A 13865-nucleotide genomic window follows, 5' to 3' on the forward strand; every position below is an offset into this window, starting at 1 on the left:
GATGAGTGTATTTATTTTTTCTGTCCAGCGGCTAGTACCTTATGTGCATAACAATTGGCACCCTATTCCCTACATAGTGCACCTATCGGCCCTGGTCAAAAGTAGTGCACTAGACAGGGAATAAGGTGCCATTTGAGATGTACGCCATGACAAAGACACCCTCTCTTGGCTCTTGCAAGGTTGAAAGCGTTTTCCTCTGAATAATAGCAGCCTCCAAATAAATATAATTACTGTGAGAGGAGATTGCTTAGAAAATGAATGCTGGGAACTCTGGCTGCATTACTGTACACACACATATGTCAGCAGTTGTCTAGAGACCGTGTACGAACCAATGAAATGCTTTAATAGCTTCCTAGGTCATCATGTCATGTATTTCAACTGCAGGTTTCCTCCGTCTGTTATTGCTATTAATTAAATGTGTAATTATCCCATAGCTGAATCTACCGAAATGTCCAAACATACACATAATGTCACCTAATGGATTCAATGACTTGGTATTCATTAGTAGATCATTTGTAATACTTTAATTAGCTAGATATAGTTAGAGAACATTTCATAATTACTGGGTATGGTTATCTTTTAATTAAGGTCCTGATGGTATGAATGTGGTTGACAGTTAGAAAGGAGGTAGGCAGGCAGGCACACACTACATATGTACCTTGAGTGTACAGCAGAGGGAGTGAAACTCCAGTTTGTTTACTGTTTCAGAGAATTGCATATACAGACGTAACATAGTCAAAGTTCATCCTGGACTATCAAAATAGTACGATATGTTACATTTCGTATGGTTACGTAAGGCAGATGGTTACTTATGGCAGAAACAAAAGTAGGGTGGTTGGTCGGGGTGGATGGCTGGGCGTATAACTTGGACTTATAGCAAACTAAAGGTTGCGAGTTCGAATCTCATCGTGGACAACTTTAGCTCATTAGCAACTTTTCAGCTGCTTAGTACTTTTTAGCTACTTTGCAGCTACTTAGCATGTTAGCTAACCCTTCCCCTAACCCTAACCCTTTAACCTAACTTCTAAACATAACCTGAACCTTAACCCTAACTCCTAACCCCTAGCCTAGCTGATGTTAGCCAGCTAGACAACATTAGCCACCTAGCTAGAATTCGGTAACACATCATACGTTTTGCAAATACGTAACATAATGTACATTTTGAAACTTCAAAACATATAATACAAATTGTAATACGCAACACATCATACTAAATGGGTCATGGACATCCAGAAATGAATTACATACCATGTGAAACGTAACATATCATACTAAACGGAGTTTGCGGATTTACGTACAGGATAATACGAAATGCTCTGAGACCAGGTTGAATGTACAGTATGTCTTGTAAGAGCATCAAAATAACTCCTCTTTATTTGTCCGGCTTTGGAAAGCTGGAACACCTTTCACCTTTCAGGTTTAATTGACTGCATGTACATTGTGTTCCAGCTTTTGGCTGTGTGTCTTGGTTACTATTACATACATTTGGTAGACAATACATGTGGTGTCCATGTTAGGACAGTGTCAGAGTCTCATTGGGCCTATTCACTTGAGCTGAGACATAGCTCTCTCCCGGTGGGTACAGAGATCAACTCAAAGATCCGGTGATACCAAGACAGAGCTATTCTCACTCCCCCACACTGTCTATCACAGCGACTACAGCCTCAGAGACACCCATAAATAAACCCTCAATGGCTAATAGATGGGGCCAAGGTGCTATCAGCAAAGGGCTAACATTAAACCATCTCAAGGCATGTGCTGCAAGAAATGTCTTCCCCCCAATCCCTCTCCTCCACTCCTCTTCTCCCCTGAGCCCAGCTGCTACTCACTCTGTTCCCTGTCTTCTAATGAGTCTACAGGATAGATATTGCTTCTGTCACGGGGGAAACAAATGGAAGCCCGCTACAGTGCTCACTCTGAGTGCTGCTCGGTTCAAACATGCTGATCCAGGCGAAGTCACCAATCAATCTGCCGTAATGCTGTTTAAAGACTCACAGGAGATTGGAGAAACGGGATGAATGTACAGAATGAACGATTTTGGATGGAGCTGGTGGAGAAATATGTATGCTTTCATTGAGGAAAGGCCTGGTGATTCAAGGTTAATGTTGAGCGGAATCTCAGAGAAATCTATACTACGAACTGTACTGGATACTGAAAAGGCATGTATCACTTGCCTAAGAAATGACAGAGTAAGCTGGCATGGATCAATGTTCTCTTGTCTACTTTGAAGAATGATCAGTTTTCCATTATGAGTCAAGCTCCCCCATTCACTCTTGATTGGCAGCAACTAAATTGTAAACCTCTCCTTTGAATTCTGTCCTTAAACATGCCAGCTGCCCCTTTTAGAACGTATCCATTAAAAAAGCCACCAAAGACTTCAACAGAAATGTCCGAAGCTTAAATTATCATGCGACTTTTACAAGATTCAAACCAGTAAGTCCTATCCTAAAAGTACCTCTTACAAGTAACACCTTACACTGAGTGAAAAAGGAAGATCACAGATTCAGCAACGTCATTGCTCTCTCTCTCTCTCTCTCTCTCTCTCTCGATCTCTCTCTCTCTCTCTCTCTCTCTCTCTCTCTCTCTCGCTCTCTCTCTCTTTCTTTCTCTCTCTCTCTCTCTCTCTCTCTCTCTCTCTCTCTCTCTCTCTCCCTCTCTCTCTCCTGTGTGTGCATTATGTGCATCTTGCTAGCTGTCACTCACATGTCACTCACATGGCGAGGGGCTTAAGCTCAATTGTTGAACTCAAATTACTAGGGGGCTGACCCACGTGGGGGGAAATGTAGGGCTGCACAGCTTTCAGAAATACAGTGGCTTTCAAACTATGGATTTGGTGGTAAGACAATAATTATGGTCCTAGATTATGCATGTATAAACTACACATTCACACACCCAGCCCAAAGCGGGAGATTTAAAAAAGACTTAGTAGTCGCCAAATTTCAGGAGCATGTCTTTAATAATATATCCTTACCGGGCAGCAGAATGGATTCATCATCTACATGAGTTGAGAAAAGGCAGTGTACCAAAGGTAGTGACGGTTACATGGCATCCTTGGCAGAAACCACAGTCATTTAAAGTTGCAATATGTAACTTTCTGGGAGACCCGAGCCGAGTTATAGATCTGTTACTCACTGAACGAAAAAGTAAAAGAAAGTAAAAGACATAAAAACGACATAAAATCTAAGAAGTTCTATGTGTGCCATTTCTATGCTTCCTGTCTTTGCTTTAAGGTTTTATGTCTTTTACTTTCAGTTTTGTACACCAGCTTCAAACAGCTGAAAATACAATATTTTGGGTTATGGAAAATAAAAACATATACTTACTTGCTTTGTCAAACGGAAATTAGAGGAACTATTCAACTTTTTTCAACCAGGAAATGGTGGAGCAATTTCTGCATTGTGCAGCTTTAACTTATAAAACACTAATGCATCCTCTTCCCATTGAAACTAAGACAGCCAAACCATACTTCAAATTCAGTAAAGGTCCACTCTTTGTTTTGTTTTTTTAGTGTGGAATGGATTCTTGAATAAGCCAGCATTGTATTGCTAAAGAGTAAGTCATTATTTAGATTATACAGTACATTCAGGCCCAGAGACACGTTCCTCTATCTTTAATCAGTTGTGGCCAAGCCTCCCACGTCACCCAGTATCCAAACACACAACCTCCACAATCTTGTCTTCTCTTCTCACTGCCACAAAAAAAAAAAATATTGAGTGGGTATCATTTGGAGACATTGGACAAGACTCTCCTCCTCTCCAAATCCATAGAGCTTCAGGCTTCGTCACGTTTCCCTCGTCAGGATGATCTTATATAAGAGGAGGTTATTTTGCAACAGAAGGCGCACCGTGAAGGTAGCATCCTTTGAAGTTGAAAGTCAACCTTAAAAGTTGTTGCAGTTATATTCAAGTGTACGACTGATACAATACATGAACTAGGACATAACTTCTGACGTACTAGGTAATGTACAGTATACACAGTAAGAGGAAAAATCCAGCAGTTTGTCTGTATGTCAAAGAGAACCAGACCTGGGTTCAAATACTTTTGGAAATTATTTCTAATATGGTCTTGATTGAGTTTACCTGGTGCAATGGAACCAATAGAATAGTTGCAAAGGTGCTAACGCCGCCCATCTGGCACTCCAGGCAGACTGAAACGAGCACTGCAAGTATTTGAAAACTCAAATAGCATTTGAACCCAGGTCTGAATAGAAGACAACACAGGAAAGATGAGAAAGTAGGCTAATACCCAGCTGAAGTGTGTCATTGAGTTCTTAAAACAGAAAGGCCTCATCAAACACACACCGAAGAGAGGGATGTAATTCCCCCAGTCACCGAGGCAGTCTTTTGATGCAGAACCATCCCTCCTCCCTCTCACTCACTATGCTGTTGATGAATGAGCAGAAAGTGTGTCAGGAGGCCTGGAAAAAAAAGAGAAAGAGGAAAAAAATCCGATATAATTTATTCAGAAGGGTTCTCTGCAGAACTAAATCTCAATTTCAGTGGCTGGAGTTACACATTAGCATTTATGTTTTCCTGTGGGTTTTGGGACTATGAGCAGGACTTGTGGGGTCAGTAAACTGGAACTGTGGACTAACGTTACCCTGACCATTTTAGATCGCATCCGTCTCCCAATTGTGAAAATGATTGCATCATTATGTAACAATGGTGATTCGGTCATTACCATAACACTGAAAGAGTGGCTTGGCCCATAATGGATTTAGCGCAGGGACCGACAAATTCAGAACTGCATGGTATAATATCTGCATTGGCATCCCACAAACAGAAACACCCCCAAATCAAATGAAATGGGAGAAACAAAGAAGACATAAGAAGGATTATTTGAAGAAAAGCCTATCACTATAAAGCCAATGAGATGAATTACCATTAGGTACTTTGGGGTACTCAAGTATATACCAAAACATACAGTACAACAGCGTTATGAATGCACTGTTACCAACTTGGTTTAATTGGTGCAGCATGTTCAATGCCATCTCTTTCAAGCTATGAAGTAGAAAAACAAAGGAGATGTGTCTCTGGGTGTATTGTGTTTGTTTGACAGTCACGTGTTAGTGCACGAGTCGTGCAGATGTCCATCGCGCTGATGTGAGAATGGTTTATTCAGTTGAAGTCGGAAGTTTACATACACTTAGGTTGGAGTCATTAAAACTCGTTTTTCAACCACTCCACAAATTTCTTGTTTAAAATGATAGTTTTGCAAAGTCGGTTAGGACATCTACTTTTGTGCATGACACAAGTAATTTTTCCAACAATTGTTTACAGACAGATTATTTCACTTATAATTCACTGTATCACAATTCCAGTGGGTCAGAAGTTTACATACACTAAGTTGACTCTGCCTTTAAACAGCTTGGAAAACTCTAGAAAATGATGTCATGGCTTTAGAAGCTTCTGATAGGCTAATTGACATCATTTAAGTCAATTGGAGATGTACCTGTGTGGATGTATTTCAAGGCCTAACTTCAGACTCAGTGCCTCTTTGCTTGACACCATGAGAAAATCAAAAGAAATCAGCCAAGACCTCAGAAAATTTGTAGACCTCCACAAGTCTGGTTCATCCTTGGGATCAATTTCCAAACGCCTGAAGGTAACACGTTCATCTGTACAAACAATAGTACGCAAGTATAAACACCATGGGACCACGCAGCCATCATTCCGCTCAGGAAGGAGACACGTTCTGTCACCTAGAGATGAACGTACTTTGGTGTGTAAAGTACAAGTCAATCCCTGAACAGCAGCAAAGGACCTTGTGAAGATGCTGGAGGAAATAGTACAAAAGTATCTATATCCACAGTAAAACAAGTCCTATATCAACATAACCTGAAAGGCCGCTCAGAAATGAAAAAGCCACTGCTCCAAAACCGTCATAAAAAAAGCCAGAGTAAGGTTTGCAACTGCACATGGGGACAAAGATCGTACTTTTTGGAGAAATGTCCTCTGATCTGATGAAACAAAAATATAACTGTTTGGCCATAATGACCATTGTTATGTTTGGAGGAAAAAGGGGGAGGCTTGCAAGCCGAAGAGCACAATCCCAACCGTGAAGCACGAGGGTGGCGGCATCATGTTGTGAGGGTGCTTTGCTGCAGGAGGGACTTGTGCACTTCACAAAATAGATGGCGTCATGAGGAAGGAAAATTATGTGGATATATTAAAGCAACATCTCAAGACCAAGATAAAGCTTGGTCGCAAATGGGTCTTCCAAATGTACAATGACCCCAAGCATATTTCCAAAGTTGTGGCAAAATGGCTTATGGACAACAAAGTCAAGGTATTGGAGTGGCCATCACAAAGCCCTGACTTCTATCCTATAGAACATTTGTGGGCAGAACTGAAAAAGCGTGTGCGAGCAAGGAGGCCTAAAAACCTGACTCAGTTACACCAGCTCTGTCAGGAGTAATGGGCCAAAATTTATCCAACTTATTGTGGGAAGCTTGTGGAAGGCTACCCGAAACGTTTGACCCAAGTTAAACAATTTAAAGGCAATGCTACCAAATATTAATTGAGTGTATGTAAACGTCTGACCCACTGGGAATGTGATGAAATTAATAAAAGTTGAAATAAATCATTCTCTCTACTGTTATTCTGACATTCACATTCTTAAAATAAAGTGGTGATCCTAACTGACCTAAGACAGGGAATTTTTACGATAATTAAATGTCAGGAATTGTGAAAAACTGAGTTTAAATGTATTTGGCAAAGGTGTATGTAAACTTCCGACTTCAACTGTATGTTAAATGCCGTACACAATTCATTTCTGATCCACGGGGTCTTGTCTACTATAAACCTAAGAGTAAAGGTAGGATTTGGAATTCTCTTTTTCAAAGACAACATAGTGAAGGACAAACTTTGGGGTAGATTCTGTAGATACAGAGGTAGATATTTTTCTTCCACAACATGGCGTCTACTGACCTCTAGAGTGGTTTCTGTGACTTTCCGGGGCCAAACATTTCAGCCATCTATCACAATGTGTCTGTCATCCCTCCAAAGACCCCCTTGTATCTATAAAAATGAACAAACTGGAAGGTCCCTAGATTAAAGGAAACTAATGTTGTTATTAGTTGTGTCATGTCCTGACGTGGAACTAGGACTGCTATTTCAGACACAACAACAAATATTGACCATATGGAGGTCAGAACCGGTGAGATACCCGAGCCATCACTTGTGATGTTGAATATAAGAAACCCTAAACCGTAACACCTCACGATAGAACAATCTCTCGCAAAGTTCAAAGGCAACTCTGCATTAAACAACTGCACGAATGAAGCGTAGACATTCTAATTTGTATTCTAATTCATGTCAAATTTGTGTAACTTCAAGTTCAAAATGTTTTCTGCCACCAAATAATGGGTTTATGTGATAATGCAAGGACTGCGAACACAGCTTCCTCTCATACTCTCAACGTAAATATGTTCATACTCCCTTGGTGACAAGCCATGTACTGTCTTGCCAGGTGAGGACTTCTCTCAGGCCAACAACAAGCTTTATTGGATGGTGATCCCTGTGGTTCAAAACAGCTTTGCTGTTATCTGGTGCCCTGCAAGCTACTGGCTTTGACTCTTCCGGCTTTCACAAAGATCTGTGTTTGATGCACTTGGATACTGTCACATTGATTGATTTAGGGCCAGGTAAACTTTGGTGAGAGATTGTGAATTAGATAACAGAATGCAGCATAAAGCAGGTTTTGTCAATCTCGCAGATCAATGGATTAGACCAGGGTGTTCTGGTCAAGAGGAAAGGCTGTGAATGGTCAGGAAAAGTAAGCTGACTGAACACAAACATAGGACCATTCTATGGCGTTTCAATGTCTTGCAAGAGATACTGTTAGAGAATTGCACCATTTCCTCAAGCCCCAAAGACATGTTTGTAATTGAGTTCAGTTCACTTGGCAGGCTTTGGAAACAGCAACCCAGCTGGTAATGGAATTTGGGTTGGCTCTTCTTGTGTTGGCGGGGTTATTTGCGAAGTATTGAGGTGGTATCACAAGGTCAGAGAGAGGTGAAGTCCAAGAAAAATATCTGGAATTAAAATGTTGAGACAGAAATTAATAGTGTTCTCGTAGGTGGAAACACCATTTCATTTCAGCATGGACATTGGAGAGAAATGAGGAGAAGAGAGGTGAAGGGAAGAGAAGAGCGTGCACTGTCTGGGGGGAAGAGAAGTGTGTGCACTGTATGGGGGGAAGAGAAGAGCATGCACTGTATGGGGGGAAGAGAAGAGCGTGCACTGTATGGGGGGAAGAGAAGTGTGTGCACTGTATGGGGGGAAGAGAAGAGCATGCACTGTATGGGGGGAAGAGAAGAGCGTGCACTGTATGGGGGGAAGAGAAGAGTGTGCACTGTATGGGGGGAAGAGAAGAACATGCACTGTATGGGGGGAAGAGAAGAGCGTGCACTGTATGGGGGGAAGAGAAGAGTGTGCACTGTATGGGGGGAAGAGAAGAGTGTGCACTGTATGGGGGAAGAGAAGAGCGTGCACTGTATGGGGGAAGAGAAGAGCGGCGTACTGTATGGGGGAGAAGAAGAGCGCACGCTCTGTATGGGGGGAGAAGAAGAGTGCACGCTCTGTATGGGGGGAGAAGAAGAGTGCACGCTCTGTAGGGGGGGAGAAGAAGAGCGCACGCTCTGTATGGGGGGAGAAGAAGAGCGCACGCTCTGTATGGGGGGAGAAGAAGAGTGCACGCTCTGTATGGGGGGGAAAAGAAGAGTGCACACTCTGTATGGGGGGAGGAGAAGGGTGTATGCTCTGTATGGGGGGAGAAGAAGAGCGCACGCTCTGTATGGGGGGAGAAGAAGAGCGCACTCTGTATGGGGGGAGAAGAAGAGAAGCGAAGGGAAGAGAAGAGCCTGCGCACTGTATGGGGGGAGAAGAGAGTGTACTGTGTGGGGAGGAGAGAAGGGAGGAGAAGAGAGAATACTGTATGGGGAGAAGAGAGGGAGGAGAAGAGAGTGTACTGTATGAGAAGAAGAGACGGAGGTGAAGAGAGTGTACTGTATGGGGAGAAGAGAGGGAGGAGAAGAGAATGTACTGTATGAGAAGAGAAAGGAGGAGAAGGGAGGAAGAGAGTGTACTGTATGGGGAGAAGGGAGGATGGAATGTACTGTATGGGGAGAAGGGAGGAGAGAGTGTACTGTATGAGGAGAAGGGAGGAGAGAGTGTACTGTATGGGGAGAAGGGAGGAGAGAGTGTACTGTACTGTATGGGGAGAAGGGAGGAGGGAATGTACTGTACTGTATGGGGAGAAGGGAGGAGGGAATGTACTGTATGGGGAGAAGGGAGGAGAGAGTGTGCTGCATGGGGAGAAGGGAGGAGAGAGTGTACTGTGTGGGGAGAAGGGATGAGGGAATGTACTGTTTTGGGGAGAAGGGAGGAGAAGAGCGTGTACTGTATGGGGAGAAGGGAGGAGAGAGTGTACTGCATGGGGAAAAGGGAGGAGAAGAGAGTGTGCTGTATGGGGGGAAGGGAGGAGAGAGTGTACTGTATGGGGAGAAGGGAGGAGAAGAGAGTGTGCTGTATGGGGAGAAGGGAGGAGAGAATGTACTGTATGGGGAGAAGGGAGGAGAAGAGAGTGTGCTGTATGGGGGAAGGGAGGAGAGAGTGTACTGTATGGTGAAAAGGGAGGAGAAGAGAGTGTGCTGTATGGGGAGAAGGGAGGAGAAGAGAGTGTGCTGTATGGGGAGAAGGGAGGAAAAGAGAGTGTACTATATGGGGACAAGGGAGAAGAGAGTGTACTGTATGGGGAAAAGGGAGGAGAAGAGAGTGTGCTGTATGGGGAGAAGAGAGGAGAGAGTGTACTGTATGGTGAGAAGGGAGGAGAGAGTGTACTGTATGGGGAGAAGGGAGGAGACGAGAGTGTACTGTATGGGGAGAAGGGAGGAGAAGAGAATGTGCTGTATGGGGAGAAGGGAGGAGAAGAGAGTGTGCTGTATGAGGGGAAGGGAGGAGAGAGTGTACTGTATAGGGAGAAGGGAGGAGAAGAGAGTGTGCTGTATGGGGGAAGAGAGGAGAGAGTGTACTGTATGGGGAGACGGGAGGAGAAGAGTGTGCTGTATGGGGGGAAGGGAGGAGAGAGTGTACTGTATGGGGAGAATTTGGTAGCCGTATCCTAGACTAAATATGGGTGACTCAAAGAACGTATGCCTTATTTCAACAATACAGGAATATCATCCATGGTTGGATGTGTTGATAATTATTTCATGAAACAAACTGGGTGGGCAAATTACCATACCTCTGCCTGCTCAAAGTGCTGAGTCCTGTTATCTTTAGATGATTCTAATAATGGTATGTTATGTAATGCAACTTTGGGATCGAGATCCATGGAGCCCAAGTTTTAAGTAAGAAAGTATACAAATCTATCATGAGCAACCCTATTGAAGCTGGGGGTGCCTGGGGTTTGAACTGCCTACCGCAGCAGTTTCCCCTGCAATTATTCATATACACTATTGTTTTTTACCTCAGAGAACTGGTAGGCTGCAAAGAAATTCATTTCCACCATCTATATGTAGTCACCAGATCCCCATGGTACCTTAGGGTGGATAAATATTGCATACTGTATATGATTAACTCTTGAAACCACTGCATATTAGGTATTTTATACCGATACTACGTAAAGTTTAATCACAACGTAGAGTGCTTGTGATTGGCTGTATTTTGTCATGGGGTTTGTGCCTTCATATCTGTAGAATCATAATAGTAATGGATCAAATGAGGTTGATCATTGGTGTAATAAAAGTGAGAATTAGTTCAATGGTGCCTACTGGTCAGTCAAAGCCTGAATATCACCATTATTATCAGGAATGAAGGTAAGACCCAGATGCAGACAGTGTCGAATTAACAATGGTTTAATAATCCAACAATGGCAGGCAATAGACAGGTCAAGGCGGCCAGGGGTCAGTAAAACAGAGGTGGGGCAAAGGTACAGGACGGCAGGCAGGCTCAGAGGCAGACAGAGTAGTCAGGCAGGTGGGCTCAGAGTCAGGACAGGCAAGGGTCAAAACCAGGAAGGTGAGAAAAAGAGAGATGAGCTGAGACAAAACCACTGGTTGATTGACAAACAAGACGAACTGGCAACAGACATACAGAGAACACAGATATAAATACACAGGGGATAATGGGGAAGATGGGTGACACCAGGCGGGGGGTGGAGACAATCACAAAGACATGTGAAACAGATCAGGGTGTGACAATTATTCCACAGTTGCCTCTGTCACCTTTCTGGCAGCTGTACACTCTAATGCTGGGTTGAGATCCCCTCTAGGAAATACAGAATCATTTTCCCTCAGCCTGTTATTACAACCAATTTATCAACCACACCTCCTACACAAAATAGGTGTATTCTGTGGCGACCCACACAATCACACCACTTGCCCCATAAGGTTACTGGTAACAGAGTCATAACACTTATGTCTCTATCGTGTTATATTGCCTATAGTGTATAAGTGAGTTTTATTGGCTCCATCTCAACGTCTCCTTAGATGTGTTGTTTTGTTGGCGGCAACCACGATGAGTAGGCTGCACTTTGGCATACAAAACCCTGTTGGGCTTACTAGTAACAGGGGTGGCAGCAAGCCTAGTGGTTAGAGCGTTGGGCCAGTAACCGAAAGGCTGCTAGATCAAATTCCTGAGCTGACAAGGTAAAACAAAATCTGTCGTTCTGCCCCTGAACAAGGCAGTTAACCCACTGTTCCTAGGCCGTCATTGTAAATAAGAATTTGTTCTTAACTGACTTGCCTAGTTAAATAAAAATAAACAGTATGATAAATTCAGGACTTGGAGTCGCATGATTCATTGATGCCATAACTTTGAAGGGAAAGGGTTGTGTTTTGGGGCACTTTATGACATAGTGTAATCCCTCGGACCGTGCGGGTTAAGTGTGTTGTTGGTTCTGTGCCCCAGACAGGTTGACCTAAAGTGTGGATGGTTCCTTACTCAGATAAAATGATCGTATGTCTAGCGGGTCCAACTTCAGAGTAATGGACGACTTATACTGTAGGTCACGGCCCAGGGCCCTTGCTTTAATTAAGCTAGATGGCTGGATGGTGGAGAGGCAGAGTGTGAAGCATTTTTTGGACGTGTACTAGAGTATGAATACCCAATTTGTAGGAGGCACAGACCTACAGTCCATGATTGCCGTCGAAGATCATAATTGTAGCAAATTAAACTGGGACAGTGTTAAATGTAACACTTTCAGTGTACACATGAATCCCACTAATCCAGTGTTAAATTAAACCCTTTGAGTAATGAAAAAACACTTCCTTAAGAGTTAATATGTACACTGTGAGAGATAAAAATGCATTTATATTCAGTGTACATGGCTATGAACACCTATTTTGTGTATTTACAGTCACGGAAGGCATATCAGAACATGCAACACACACACACACACACACACACACACACACACAAATTGATAAATACAGTTTTAATCACAATCCAGGAATACTGGTAATCATTTGTTTATCTTCACCTGACATATAAAACATAAACTATTGGGCTTTGTCTAGATTCAATCATTCAACAGAAATGCATTAGGAACAAGAAATGTTGTCTTTGAAGTCTGTCCATTGTTCATCCTGTTGCTATAGCTTATAACAGAAGTGTTACAGAAAACATGGATTTGAATGGATGCAAAACCCGATATTACTGTCATACAATTGATATTATTTCATTAATAGAGCAACATTATAACCTAAAGAAATAAGGGAGAGAAACATAAACACAGATATCTATACCTAAATATACATTTATGGCAGAACAGAACATGTTGACATTCCATAATGGGCCAGACAACATTAGAAGCCAGCAAAGATGAGTGCACTTAATGCATGAAACAGTGTCAGATTGAAGGTGCCAATGTGACTGACTGGGATTCAAACCCAGGTCTCCTGCATGCCACAAGACCTGAAGGGCTAACTCAAGTCTTTACGTCTCGGGAAAGATTACTCATCTTACACCAAGAACAAGATATTTGATTCATCTTGCACCAAGAACAATATAAATGACTCATCTTACACCAAGACCAAGAGATATTAGTCATCTTACACCAAGACCCAGCAAACACGGCCTCATCTACACAGTAGAGAAGGGAAACCCTGGGGTCTGGAACTGTTATAGGCCAGCGTGTGCAACCACACACATTACCATTATATCACTCAAACCCAAAACACACAACAAGCTTAATGATCAAGTAGCAAAGCATATTTACATACCAGAGATACATGTCACTACTATAAGCAATTGGCTGCAAGTTGGTAATGGTAAAATACATGGGCACGCGATTTATTCTTTATGCGTATATAAATGTGTTATATATTTGAAGACTGTCGTTGTGAATCCCAGCCATTGACCCCAGGATATGATTGGTTGCTCTGTAACCAACCAGTGAATGGCAGTTTATCACAATCTCTTGGAACTGTACTTGTAACCTGCGCTACAGGTTTAAGATGGTAGGGTTAAGTTTTTGTTTTTAATCGACATTACTCATGCAATTTAACATGCATAGAGAAACAAGAGACAGTGCCATCTAGGCATCGTCTCTCGCCTAGAGCAGCATGAGATGAACAACGGCAATGTTTCACCAAATGTTAGCTACTTCCATGCCGTTGATTACATTTCCTAATGGGATGCGTTAGATGTTTGGTTACAATCTAATGACCATGGCTCGTTGTCCTTGCCCTGTAGAACAGAATTCATGCATCAGTTGTAAAACTGAGAGACTGACACATCGTATGTGCTTCTATGATAGCTGTGCAGAATAGATGATAGAAATAGATGATGTACTGTGTATATCAGTGGTTCGCAATGCCCTTGATTTACAATGTGTTTCGTTGTATTATTTATATTGTCGGT

Source organism: Oncorhynchus mykiss, chromosome 7 (genome assembly GCF_013265735.2).
Source record: "Oncorhynchus mykiss isolate Arlee chromosome 7, USDA_OmykA_1.1, whole genome shotgun sequence".
In the NCBI taxonomy this organism is placed as follows: domain Eukaryota; kingdom Metazoa; phylum Chordata; class Actinopteri; order Salmoniformes; family Salmonidae; genus Oncorhynchus; species Oncorhynchus mykiss.